At 36.4% G+C, this 13812-nt stretch overlaps 1 long non-coding RNA gene across 2 annotated transcripts; it reads left to right on the plus strand.

Annotated features, from left to right (window-relative positions):
- Positions 1–2256: 2256 nt before the first annotated feature.
- On the plus strand, positions 2257–12179 carry LOC141607801 (uncharacterized). Of its 2 annotated transcripts, XR_012526949.1 has the most exons (5): positions 2257–2612; positions 2713–2780; positions 3670–3756; positions 10108–10194; positions 11617–12179. It is a non-coding gene; the product is annotated as an uncharacterized LOC141607801 (long non-coding RNA). The 2 variants fall into 2 exon arrangements; XR_012526950.1 differs by lacking the exons at positions 2257–2612; positions 2713–2780; positions 3670–3756 and adding exons at positions 8703–9052; positions 9152–9219 and having other exon boundaries at positions 11617–11995.
- The last annotated feature ends 1633 nt before the right edge of the window (positions 12180–13812 follow it).

The following is a 13812-nucleotide window of genomic DNA, read 5'->3' on the forward strand; positions in this document are numbered from 1 at the left end:
GTAATTTAACAAGTACACATTTTAGATTACCTGGAACGACGATTGTTAGTGCCCCGGTCACTGAAAACATATTCAGCCACTTGAAGGTGCACCGCAGTAAGAGAGTGTTAACACATTGGTGTCATCTTGGATAGCGAAAAACAAAATGGATCGAACGAGATGATCATTGTTGCTTGTTCTTTGGATAGAGGTATATAGGAAGTACTTGCCATGAAATGAACCCTTTTGGCAGGTGAAGAAGACTCACCAGTGATAGGGCAATCCCGTTTAACCCCTTTAGCCGCGGCTAACCTTGCCTCACTCTCAGCAAAGTCTTTCTCCAACCCTAAATCGAACGAAAATTCACCAGTGACAGGTACGGATGAATTTCTCCACTTAGCACATTGTTCTTTGTGTTTAACACGAGCAGGTTTCAATTTGTACGCTTTCTCGGCTGTATTTGCTACAGCAATAAACTGTTCATCCTCATCCAGTGTGCTGGATTCCCACGGCGGTGCACACGACACATCTTCGGTACCACCACCATATGTCAAATATACAAATTCAGTTGCTGAGTGGGCCTGTTTGACACACTCTTCACCTGGGAAACATTGCAAACCAACCGCGTATTTCTCATATAACACAACCATATCTTCCATGACTCCCTTTGCTGAAGCAGTGTAGTCATCTGCAAACTCCTGGACAAGGGACAATATGAAGGTACATCTTTAGTACTATGAAGGTACGTTTGGGATAATAATCGAAAAGGTGTGTATGTAAACAACCACATCTAACAAAGAAAATATTTCAAAGTGAATCTTGAAAAGGAATAGTGAATACTTCGAGAATCAATGGATATACCTCCGGAGACGAGTACGAAATTGGAGATTTTGTATCAGTACTAACATCCCTCGACACTCTCCGCACTTTTTCAACCACTTGTCTACATGGATGAGAAAATCTAATTCTTTCCATCGGTCGACCTTTTACACGACCAAGACCAAACTGACCAGCTTCCATCTCCTGCTTTTCCCTTGAGAAAAGTGCAGCAGATGTCCAATTCAAAAGAGTATAGTAATCTCTTTCTACGAATCGTTTTTCATGGAGAACACGGTCAACATAAACAAGCTGCAAGTAAAAACAGGATTATGACTGGAAAATGACAAGTTTTAAAACCATAATAACTAACAATAGATGTAACTCAGAAGATTTGTACCATTAGAAACAAGAGAGGTCCACCAAAGTGATTCTTCTTCCCCTTCTGGACCCAATCCTTTGTGTTAGACCGCAAACTCTCCATGACAAATTGACACCAATCAAGCTGACCAATGGCAGACACATTGCTCAGCGATTTTAGTACATGGTGATTGACGAACGGCTTCTGATTGTTGCGCATTAACAAAGAGACAGCAAGCACCACAAAATTAATCTTAAATTGATCACTGTAATCATCATGACAAATAATATGCTCTGCAAGGGTCTTGATATCCACTTGACCATCAACATGAAATTGAGCTTTCCAATGCGCGTAAAATGCATCACATTCTGCATCTTCGTCACTACAGCATGAAAGTAAAACAGGTTTTCCTCCAATTGGGAGGCCAACAGCATCATGAATACAAGAAGCAGAAACACGATAGCGCTGTTTATCAGGTAGAATGATGAAATCTGAATACGGGTTGTAGTTCTCAATTAACCAATAACCAAGGCGTAAAGGAAGCCTTGTAACCCTTAGCCAGAACAATGAAGAAAAACCAATCTCTTCCAGAGCACACCATTGATTGTAATCAAGGTGTCGAAGGACATCAACAAAACTTTTAGGTGACATCCGGGTGGTAATACGGGAGAACGTTGGAGTAGGTGTAACACCCCGTATTTTAATAAGTTGGATAAAATTCTTTTAATTGCTACTTTATATTTAATTTCGTTGGTTAACAATTTATATATTTATTTTCTCAGCTAATTAATTAATTTCATTATAATTCGTTACGTTAAATTTAATAATCATTAATAAGTTTATTTAAAGTTAGTTCGAATTTATTGAAGTTAGTTCGGGTTTATTTATTTAATAATTTCCGTTTCTTTACGAGTCCTTATGAAAGTTGTTTTAAGTAAACCCGAGATGGATTTTGGGAACAAAATCGTCCAATTAGCTATTTTGAGCTTATTTCACTAAATTAGCAATTTTTATTAATATCCGTTAGTTTTGTAAAAATCGCTAATAATTCCGATTCAAGCTGATATCGTATTATTTCCGTTAACTAGCCGAGTTTATTTTATTTTCACTCATTAAATTTATTTATTATTAATTCCGTTTTATTACTGAAACTTTTACTAAAAACCGATTTTTATTAACTCGAGACGGTTTTAAAAACGAACGAAATTACTTAACGATGAAGTAACGTACGTATAATTAATAGCAGGCAAGCAAGCTCGTCATTTATTATTAATATTATTACTAACTACCCGTCCCCACCCCCTTCTTTTCCCCTTCCCTTTTTGCGTAATTCAACAGCAACAACATCAGTCCGTCATTTTCCGATCATTCAAACCTCAGATCCCGCCTCCATTCTCAACCAAATTCCGTAATTTTTGTACCATTCTCTTCCCCTTTCCTTCCTCCTCCTTTTAAGGTAAGAAAGTTTCCTTTTTGTAATGGTCTCGTCTTTCGCCGCCTTATAAAAGTGTCGTCTTTTAGCTTTTTTTATTCCGTTTTCTTGCCCTTTTATGAAGGATTCGAAGACCCGGGGTGAGGCTCGTGCCTTGTGGACCATTTATTCGAAGAATAAGGGCCGTTTAAGGTAACACGATTCTACCGGCCCTAATACTCTTATTATTGTTCGGGGTTATATGTCTATATGTTTATATGTCTCATTGTACATGTTTTAAGTGATAAATTGATTATTGAAGGTGGTATGTGAATGTGTAATAATTGTTTTTAATTTATATAGATTATAGTAGCTATTTTATTTTATACTGTTAAGTTAATTGTTTTGGGACATGGGAAGAAGATCCGTGCGTTATTATTAGATTGTTTGTGCATGGAAGAGGACTTGGGAGTTTGGCCGTGTTGTAATAGGTTCACAGGAAGGTTGGGCAATGTAATTGCTTTGTGAGACATAAGAGATTATGGTGTGTATGGTCTTATATGTTGAATTCCAAAGAGATCATAATATGCTTGGTATCATTATTTAGCTTGATCAATTGCTTTGAGTCGAGATTCAGATTATGGATTTTCGTATTGTGTTTAAATCATCTTTTCCTTTTACCTTGACTTGTGGGTGAGTAGCTTAGAAATTATACTCTAAGTGTTGAGCAGTTCCTTTAATGGAATATTTAACGATATTGAAATTGAGATGGAAATCTGGTTACTATGGAGTATTATATTATGAGACGGAGTAATGAGTAGGGCGGAGTAATGAGAGAGATGGGGTAGAGAGTTGAGATTGAATTAATTATTGGGACGAGAGTGACTATTGTGAGGTTGGCCTAGCAGCGGCCTGGTCGTGGCCTAGGCAGTGGCCTGGCCGTGGCCTAGGCAGTGGCCTGGCTAAGTCGCGAGTTTGGGCCGTATCTATAAATTGTTTTGACGCTAGTTTGGTTTATTTAAAATATAATTAAATTAATTTACGTCTCATATTTTATATAAAGATAATTCGTTAATATCGTCCTTTCACATAATTATTTTAGGTGGCTCATATGGGGTTGAAGATGAAGAGTAATTTTGGGGTTTTAGAAGCTTTCTCAAGTTTTTACTTGTCTCTTTGCTAGCGTAAGGTAACTATTCCGAGTTACTCGACGAATTAATGTCACATTAGTAGTTAATGTGTGCCTGTTGTTTGATAAGTGTTTAGGTGAATGAATAATGTTAGGATCGTTTACAAAATGAAATTGTAATTAATAGGCTCAAATGAATTTTATGGTGATAATTGTAATGTTTTGTTGATTGTGCTTAAAACCGAGCCTTAGTCCCTTTGATCGATGCGATGTCGATTAATTGAGTGATTGGTCACCATAATTTGACCCGTACTGTCCGCAGGGCTCAGGGTTGCGGGTAAAAATTCGGTTGAATGAATTAGATAATCGGCCTTTTTCTTGTTTTAGGCCATTTATTATATCTTAGGTTCACATGTATAGTTGATTGTATTTAATAGTATCTTATATTGTAGAAATGGCCCTAGTTTCCCCTGAAGCCTTTAATATGGTTACTATTGTTAGAATTAGAAATTAGTATTGAATTCTTATTGAGGAACTGTTGGATTGTATGCTGTAAATAGACATTTATATAGCCTTTCACATGATAGAATGTTAGCATTTAGGTTGGTAAGTAGGACTTTTTGCCCTCTTAAGGTTAAGTGGGTGTCTTACTTGACTTGTGTGGCGAGTCTTGTGTGGTGTGGGCTAAAGTATTCAAGCTGGGACTAGCTGTGACTAGGTCCTAGGTGAGTATTTCGGCCTTCATCATAGATAGGTCTTTATAGTCTCTGACGAGTATATGTTCACTGCTTGATAGCCTTTGTGTTCCTGACTAGTGGATGTTTATCCAAGTTGGGGCATGACCTCAGGTACTAATTTTGATAGTATGGGGTCAGCTTAAGTACTAGCCGACCCTTCGGTGGTGTCCTTAGGGTACTCACTTCACTTTGTTTTAAAAAAAGTTGTGAGTCTTGGGTGCGGTGGTGTGTATCCGCATGTCTAGGTCTCAAGCAGATTTTAGGCTAGGGTTGTGTTGTCTCTTGGCCATGTTTTCTTAATAGTAACCGCTGAGCCAAGATACCGGTTCGATTACCTTCCCTACCTCGTGGTATAGACTTGAGTTACAAAGTGACTATTGACGGGACTAAGAACTTATGCCTGTCTTTGATATATTGCCCTTTCTTGTTTGATGATTCTATGAATCATAGAAGGTGAGATGCAAGCCGGCTATGGTTGATAGAGTTTGGATTCCTGGATGTTATGTGATTCACATGATAGTGTAGTATGAGTCGGTCTAGTTTTCACATGCTAGGACTATGTGTTGTTATATTGTTGTTCACATAATAAGCACGATTGTCTAGCATCTATATGCTAAGGCATTGTGTGATTCGTATTCATATTCTTATGTTTACATGTTATATTAATTATGACATTTTGTGGCTGGGAGAACTCGAGTTACTCCCCACCGACCGTGGCTTTCGTATTTGTATAAAATGCGAATGATGAGCAGTAGGTGATGCATATATGGGGTACATGGACGAGCTAGCGAGCAAAGTAACCTTGGGACCTAGACTGGTTTTATTTCATTGTGACCCTTAAACCCTTTTTGTGTCACATACATTTTAGGGACATATGTCTCCCTCTTTTTCTTTGGTTTGTATCACTTTATTCTCGCAACTTTAGTATAGTTATGTAAATTAGTCGATAGCATTTGCGGTGTTGGCATCCTCCTTCTGGAAATGTTTGTGAATGGTTTAGAAAAGTTTTAAAAATGACAGGTTTTAATTAGTTGAACCAATTACAAACATATCCTGTCAGTTTTTCTGTAGAATTACGTGTTTACTTTTCCGCTATAAATGAGGGTGTCACAGTTGGTATCAGAGCATATTTGCTCCCGACGCACGTTTGTGCACCCCAATATAAATAACTTGACCTTAAAATAATAAACTTGAGAGATGGGTAAGATGGGTAGACTTAGGACCTTATGTTGTAGTCTCTTTGTGTTTGCTCTTTGTTAGGTACTAACCTGTTTGTTGATTGTCATTTAATAATTGTTGCGTTCTTAGATCAATGACCGTGAGCTTATGTATAGCTAATGGAGTTATTACCCTTATTATAAAAAAAAAATTTGAACTAAAGGTTTTGAAAATATTTTAATGTTTTTCACTGGTTTTAACGTCAATTAGTGTTAAAGCTTGTTATTGGAGACGTCTGATAATTAGTTTTATCATTTGTTGGTGTAAAAATGTATTTTTATGTCTTTGAATTGGAATATTGATGTTCTTGAGTGATCGCCAAGAGTATCTCCGTTCCATTGAAAGGACACTTATATTTTACGAAGATCAAGATTTAGTGCCTATTGCTGAGGATTGAAGATTTGTTCAACCTTTGAAGAATGCTTCTACTTCCTTGAAGATGTTTCTCGTTCTTTTTGTATCTCGCCTTATTCTTAATCTCTTGGTGCTTATCCTCCTTCTAAACTCCCTTCTGTTTTACTTTATAAGCTAAGCTTGTACTCCTAACTTGTCTTTTGTTCCTTGCTTATCCTCCCTTAACGCCATATGATAGTACTCTTTCTTGTGAGGAATGTTGACCTGGGTTGGAAAATTCGACTTTTGAGGAGATTGTTTGTGTCTGACCCTTAACCCTGGCTTTGAGAAGTCGTGATGTTAGAAAGACTTAGGTAAGGTGATGAGACATACTTAGTGATTCTTATACCTAGTTCCTTGACAAAGTAAGTATAATCGATTGGTGGATTCTTTGTGTTAAGAGTGAGTTGCCTAGGTGATTAAAGTTATAGAACTTGGCTTTGTTGTTTATGTTTGGGATACTAGTGCTTAGTACTTGACCTAAGGTGGATAAAATTGAATGGTGAAATTGAGGATATAGGATCGACTAAGTCAAGTTTGGGATTAACTTTGGTAGTTGCCTTGGATATGAGGGTTTAATGTTTGTGTCCCCACGTGAGAAATGTTAAATGTGGGATTATTGGTTGGTTTAAGTGAGTGATATTGATTACTACTTGAAGAATGGTATGAGAGTGAGAGTAAGCTACATTGTTGGGAAGTCTTAGCACTTGTTTTGGTAACTAGAAAGGATAGAAGGGCTCGAGATTCTATTGATTTTTCAGACTTTGGGTTGGCATGCTACTACCTTATTTTGAAATGAGAACTTTGTGGAATATTTGAGGAACCTTTTCTGGGAATTTAGAGCCTGGTGTTGGGATTTTTGATTGAGGGTTTTACTTTTTGAGAAACCCATGGTTGACACTAGTTGGATATGAGTATAGCTTTGTTGGAAACCTTGACCAGTTGACCTTGATCTTGTAGAAGATGTTGGTGGATGTTTGGGGATTTGGAGTGATGAAGTCACACTTATAGTGGAGTACCATGTTTTAGGGGATAAATTAGAATGAAGTAACATAAATGATTTGAGGAAATCCTTGGAAGTGTTTTGGTCATAAGTTTTGTCGTTGGGAAGTTTTCGAAACCGTTTAGGCTGATGTTGTTATTTGAGATTCGAGTACTTGGCGTTTCCTTCTTGTCTAATTTTCTTTTCTCCTTGATCATGAGCGTTACCGTTCATACCTTCTTTCCTCGCTTCATCTTGCTCCTCCTTTAAGTTTGACACTTGTATCTGGTGAAACTCTATCTTTGACATCCTTGTAAATTTGACTTCAATTCTTATCCCTAGGAAGTTCATCATACCTCTTTTGTTGGTTAAGCTTGAACCCTCTTAGCATACTTGTATCTATGATGTCTAACTTACTTTTCATTTCACACAATTTCTAAATATTTCAAACTACTATTTTTGGTTCGTTGTTAAAAATTTATGTTACCCTCACAAAATTTTCCCTACTTGTAAAGATTTGGAAAATGAAAATTTGATTTGATTCTCTAATTGTTCTTTGAGTATAGACTTCCTTATCATGGTTTTGAGTTGCTAAACCTGAGATTTTTGTAAATTTTATCCAATTTCTATTAACCTTGGTCTATTTATGACTTCTTTGTCAAAGTTTAATATTATATTTTCAGGAATTTGATTCCCCTTTGAGTTTAAAGGTGAAACCTTTATTTCCATTTTGGCTTTTGCAAAAGAAAATTTGAATGGATTTCCTTTTCTTTTGATTTTAACGTTGATCGGATGTTAGAACTCGTTATTAGAAACGTTTAATAACTTGTTCTACACTTGTCGGCGAATAATTTTTGTTTTAAATTTGTCTCTGACTTGGAAAGTTAGCGCTCTTGCGTGCACGACAAGGGCAATTCCATTCCATGAATGAGACTTATATTTTTGAAAACTCTTCATTAATGTTTTTGAAGGTATTTTGATTTTGACTTATACAAATAATTTGCCTTTTGACCTTATCTTTGATTTGGAATGTGATGTTCTTGAATACGTAACGAGAACACTTCCGTTCCTCTGATGAGAGTCCGTTACTCGGAAAAAATTTTATTTGAAACTTTTGAAAGAATTTTAGTTCTTACGATAAGTAACCTTTTAAATGTTTTGGTTACCGATTCCAAAGTTCCAGTTTTGTTTTATATAACCTTTCATTTCTACTTTCAAGTTTCGAGGACGAAACTTTTTAAAAGATGGGGTGATTGTAACACCCCGTATTTTAATAAGTTGGATAAAATTCTTTTAATTGCTACTTTATATTTAATTTCGTTGGTTAACAATTTATATATTTATTTTCTCAGCTAATTAATTAATTTCATTATAATTCGTTACGTTAAATTTAATAATCATTAATAAGTTTATTTAAAGTTAGTTCGAATTTATTGAAGTTAGTTCGGGTTTATTTATTTAATAATTTCCGTTTCTTTACGAGTCCTTATGAAAGTTGTTTTAAGTAAACCCGAGATGGATTTTGGGAACAAAATCGTCCAATTAGCTATTTTGAGCTTATTTCACTAAATTAGCAATTTTTATTAATATCCGTTAGTTTTGTAAAAATCGCTAATAATTCCGATTCAAGCTGATATCGTATTATTTCCGTTAACTAGCCGAGTTTATTTTATTTTCACTCATTAAATTTATTTATTATTAATTCCGTTTTATTACTGAAACTTTTACTAAAAACCGATTTTTATTAACTCGAGACGGTTTTAAAAACGAACGAAATTACTTAACGATGAAGTAACGTACGTATAATTAATAGCAGGCAAGCAAGCTCGTCATTTATTATTAATATTATTACTAACTACCCGTCCCCACCCCCTTCTTTTCCCCTTCCCTTTTTGCGTAATTCAACAGCAACAACATCAGTCCGTCATTTTCCGATCATTCAAACCTCAGATCCCGCCTCCATTCTCAACCAAATTCCGTAATTTTTGTACCATTCTCTTCCCCTTTCCTTCCTCCTCCTTTTAAGGTAAGAAAGTTTCCTTTTTGTAATGGTCTCGTCTTTCGCCGCCTTATAAAAGTGTCGTCTTTTAGCTTTTTTATTCCGTTTTCTTGCCCTTTTATGAAGGATTCGAAGACCCGGGGTGAGGCTCGTGCCTTGTGGACCATTTATTCGAAGAATAAGGGCCGTTTAAGGTAACACGATTCTACCGGCCCTAATACTCTTATTATTGTTCGGGGTTATATGTCTATATGTTTATATGTCTGTTGTACATGTTTTAAGTGATAAATTGATTATTGAAGGTGGTATGTGAATGTGTAATAATTGTTTTTAATTTATATAGATTATAGTAGCTATTTTATTTTATACTGTTAAGTTAATTGTTTTGGGACATGGGAAGAAGATCCGTGCGTTATTATTAGATTGTTTGTGCATGGAAGAGGACTTGGGAGTTTGGCCGTGTTGTAATAGGTTCACAGGAAGGTTGGGCAATGTAATTGCTTTGTGAGACATAAGAGATTATGGTGTGTATGGTCTTATATGTTGAATTCCAAAGAGATCATAATATGCTTGGTATCATTATTTAGCTTGATCAATTGCTTTGAGTCGAGATTCAGATTATGGATTTTCGTATTGTGTTTAAATCATCTTTTCCTTTTACCTTGACTTGTGGGTGAGTAGCTTAGAAATTATACTCTAAGTGTTGAGCAGTTCCTTTAATGGAATATTTAACGATATTGAAATTGAGATGGAAATCTGGTTACTATGGAGTATTATATTATGAGACGGAGTAATGAGTAGGGCGGAGTAATGAGAGAGATGGGGTAGAGAGTTGAGATTGAATTAATTATTGGGACGAGAGTGACTATTGTGAGGTTGGCCTAGCAGCGGCCTGGCCGTGGCCTAGGCAGTGGCCTGGCCGTGGCCTAGGCAGTGGCCTGGCTAAGTCGCGAGTTTGGGCCGTATCTATAAATTGTTTTGACGCTAGTTTGGTTTATTTAAAATATAATTAAATTAATTTACGTCTCATATTTTATATAAAGATAATTCGTTAATATCGTCCTTTCACATAATTATTTTAGGTGGCTCATATGGGGTTGAAGATGAAGAGTAATTTTGGGGTTTTAGAAGCTTTCTCAAGTTTTTACTTGTCTCTTTGCTAGCGTAAGGTAACTATTCCGAGTTACTCGACGAATTAATGTCACATTAGTAGTTAATGTGTGCCTGTTGTTTGATAAGTGTTTAGGTGAATGAATAATGTTAGGATCGTTTACAAAATGAAATTGTAATTAATAGGCTCAAATGAATTTTATGGTGATAATTGTAATGTTTTGTTGATTGTGCCGAAAACTGAGCCTTAGTCCCTTTGACTGATGCGATGTCAGTTAATTGAGTGATTGGTCACCGCAATTTGACCCGTACTGTCGCAGGTCAGGTTGCGGGTAAAAATTCGGTTGAATGAATTAGATAATCGGCCTTTTTCTTGTTTTAGGCCATTTATTATATCTTAGGTTCACATGTATAGTTGATTGTATTTAATAGTATCTTATATTGTAGAAATGGCCCTAGTTTCCCCTGAAGCCTTTAATATGGTTACTATTGTTAGAATTAGAAATTAGTATTGAATTCTTATTGAGGAACTGTTGGATTGTATGCTGTAAATAGACATTTATATAGCCTTTCACATGATAGAATGTTAGCATTTAGGTTGGTAAGTAGGACTTTTTGCCCTCTTAAGGTTAAGTGGGTGTCTTACTTGACTTGTGTGGCGAGTCTTGTGTGGTGTGGGCTAAAGTATTCAAGCTGGGACTAGCTGTGACTAGGTCCTAGGTGAGTATTTCGGCCTTCATCATAGATAGGTCTTTATAGTCTCTGACGAGTATATGTTCACTGCTTGATAGCCTTTGTGTTCCTGACTAGTGGATGTTTATCCAAGTTGGGGCATGACCTCGGTACTAATTTTGATAGTATGGGGTCGACTTAAGTACTAGCCGACCCTTCGGTGGTGTCCTTAGGGTACTCACTTCACTTTGTTTTAAAAAAAGTTGTGAGTCTTGGGTGCGGTGGTGTGTATCCGCATGTCTAGGTCTCCAAGTGATTTTTAGGCTAGGGTTGTGTTGTCTCTTGGCCATGTTTTCTTAATAGTAACCGCCGAGCCAAGATACCGGTTCGATTACCTTCCCTACCTCGTGGTATAGACTTGAGTTACAAAGTGACTATTGACGGGACTAAGAACTTATGCCTGTCTTTGATATATTGCCCTTTCTTGTTTGATGATTCTATGAATCATAGAAGGTGAGATGCAAGCCGGCTATGGTTGATAGAGTTTGGATTCCTGGATGTTATGTGATTCACATGATAGTGTAGTATGAGTCGGTCTAGTTTTCACATGCTAGGACTATGTGTTGTTATATTGTTGTTCACATAATAAGCACGATTGTCTAGCATCTATATGCTAAGGCATTGTGTGATTCGTATTCATATTCTTATGTTTACATGTTATATTAATTATGACATTTTGTGGCTGGGAGAACTCGGAGTTACTCCCCACTGACTGTGGCTTTCGTATTTGTATAAAATGCGAATGACAGGTAGGTGATGCATATATGGGGTACATGGACGAGCTAGCGAGCAAAGTAACCTTGGGACCTAGACTGGTTTTATTTCATTGTGACCCTTAAACCCTTTTTGTGTCACATACATTTTAGGGACATATGTCTCCCTCTTTTTCTTTGGTTTGTATCACTTTATTCTCGCAACTTTAGTATAGTTATGTAAATTAGTCTGATAGCATTTGCAGGTGTTGGCATCCTCCTTCTGGAAATGTTTGTGAATGGTTTAGAAAAGTTTTAAAAATGACAGGTTTTAATTAGTTGAACCAATTACAAACATATCCTGTCAGTTTTTCTGTAGAATTACGTGTTTACTTTTCCGCTATAAATGAGGGTGTCACAGTTGGTATCAGAGCATATTTGCTCCCGACGCACGTTTGTGCACCCCAATATAAATAACTTGACCTTAAAATAATAAACTTGAGAGATGGGTAAGATGGGTAGACTTAGGACCTTATGTTGTAGTCTCTTTGTGTTTGCTCTTTGTTAGGTACTAACCTGTTTGTTGATTGTCATTTAATAATTGTTGCGTTCTTAGATCAATGACCGTGAGCTTATGTATAGCTAATGGAGTTATTACCCTTATTATAAAAAAAAAATTTGAACTAAAGGTTTTGAAAATATTTTAATGTTTTTCACTGGTTTTAACGTCAATTAGTGTTAAAGCTTGTTATTGGAGACGTCTGATAATTAGTTTTATCATTTGTTGGTGTAAAAATGTATTTTTATGTCTTTGAATTGGAATATTGATGTTCTTGAGTGATCGCCAAGAGTATCTCCGTTCCATTGAAAGGACACTTATATTTTACGAAGATCAAGATTTAGTGCCTATTGCTGAGGATTGAAGATTTGTTCAACCTTTGAAGAATGCTTCTACTTCCTTGAAGATGTTTCTCGTTCTTTTTGTATCTCGCCTTATTCTTAATCTCTTGGTGCTTATCCTCCTTCTAAACTCCCTTCTGTTTTACTTTATAAGCTAAGCTTGTACTCCTAACTTGTCTTTTGTTCCTTGCTTATCCTCCCTTAACGCCATATGATAGTACTCTTTCTTGTGAGGAATGTTGACCTGGGTTGGAAAATTCGACTTTTGAGGAGATTGTTTGTGTCTGACCCTTAACCCTGGCTTTGAGAAGTCGTGATGTTAGAAAGACTTAGGTAAGGTGATGAGACATACTTAGTGATTCTTATACCTAGTTCCTTGACAAAGTAAGTATAATCGATTGGTGGATTCTTTGTGTTAAGAGTGAGTTGCCTAGGTGATTAAAGTTATAGAACTTGGCTTTGTTGTTTATGTTTGGGATACTAGTGCTTAGTACTTGACCTAAGGTGGATAAAATTGAATGGTGAAATTGAGGATATAGGATCGACTAAGTCAAGTTTGGGATTAACTTTGGTAGTTGCCTTGGATATGAGGGTTTAATGTTTGTGTCCCCACGTGAGAAATGTTAAATGTGGGATTATTGGTTGGTTTAAGTGAGTGATATTGATTACTACTTGAAGAATGGTATGAGAGTGAGAGTAAGCTACATTGTTGGGAAGTCTTAGCACTTGTTTTGGTAACTAGAAAGGATAGAAGGGCTCGAGATTCTATTGATTTTTCAGACTTTGGGTTGGCATGCTACTACCTTATTTTGAAATGAGAACTTTGTGGAATATTTGAGGAACCTTTTCTGGGAATTTAGAGCCTGGTGTTGGGATTTTTGATTGAGGGTTTTACTTTTTGAGAAACCCATGGTTGACACTAGTTGGATATGAGTATAGCTTTGTTGGAAACCTTGACCAGTTGACCTTGATCTTGTAGAAGATGTTGGTGGATGTTTGGGGATTTGGAGTGATGAAGTCACACTTATAGTGGAGTACCATGTTTTAGGGGATAAATTAGAATGAAGTAACATAAATGATTTGAGGAAATCCTTGGAAGTGTTTTGGTCATAAGTTTTGTCGTTGGGAAGTTTTCAAACCGTTTAGGTGATGTTGTTATTTGAGATTCGAGTACTTGGCGTTTCCTTCTTGTCTAATTTTCTTTTCTCCTTGATCATGAGCGTTACCGTTCATACCTTCTTTCCTCGCTTCATCTTGCTCCTCCTTTAAGTTTGACACTTGTATCTGGTGAAACTCTATCTTTGACATCCTTGTAAATTTGACTTCAATTCTTATCCCTAGGAAGTTCATCAT

The sequence above is a fragment of the Silene latifolia genome, chromosome 1 (assembly GCF_048544455.1).
Source record: "Silene latifolia isolate original U9 population chromosome 1, ASM4854445v1, whole genome shotgun sequence".
Taxonomy (NCBI): Eukaryota; Viridiplantae; Streptophyta; class Magnoliopsida; order Caryophyllales; family Caryophyllaceae; genus Silene; species Silene latifolia.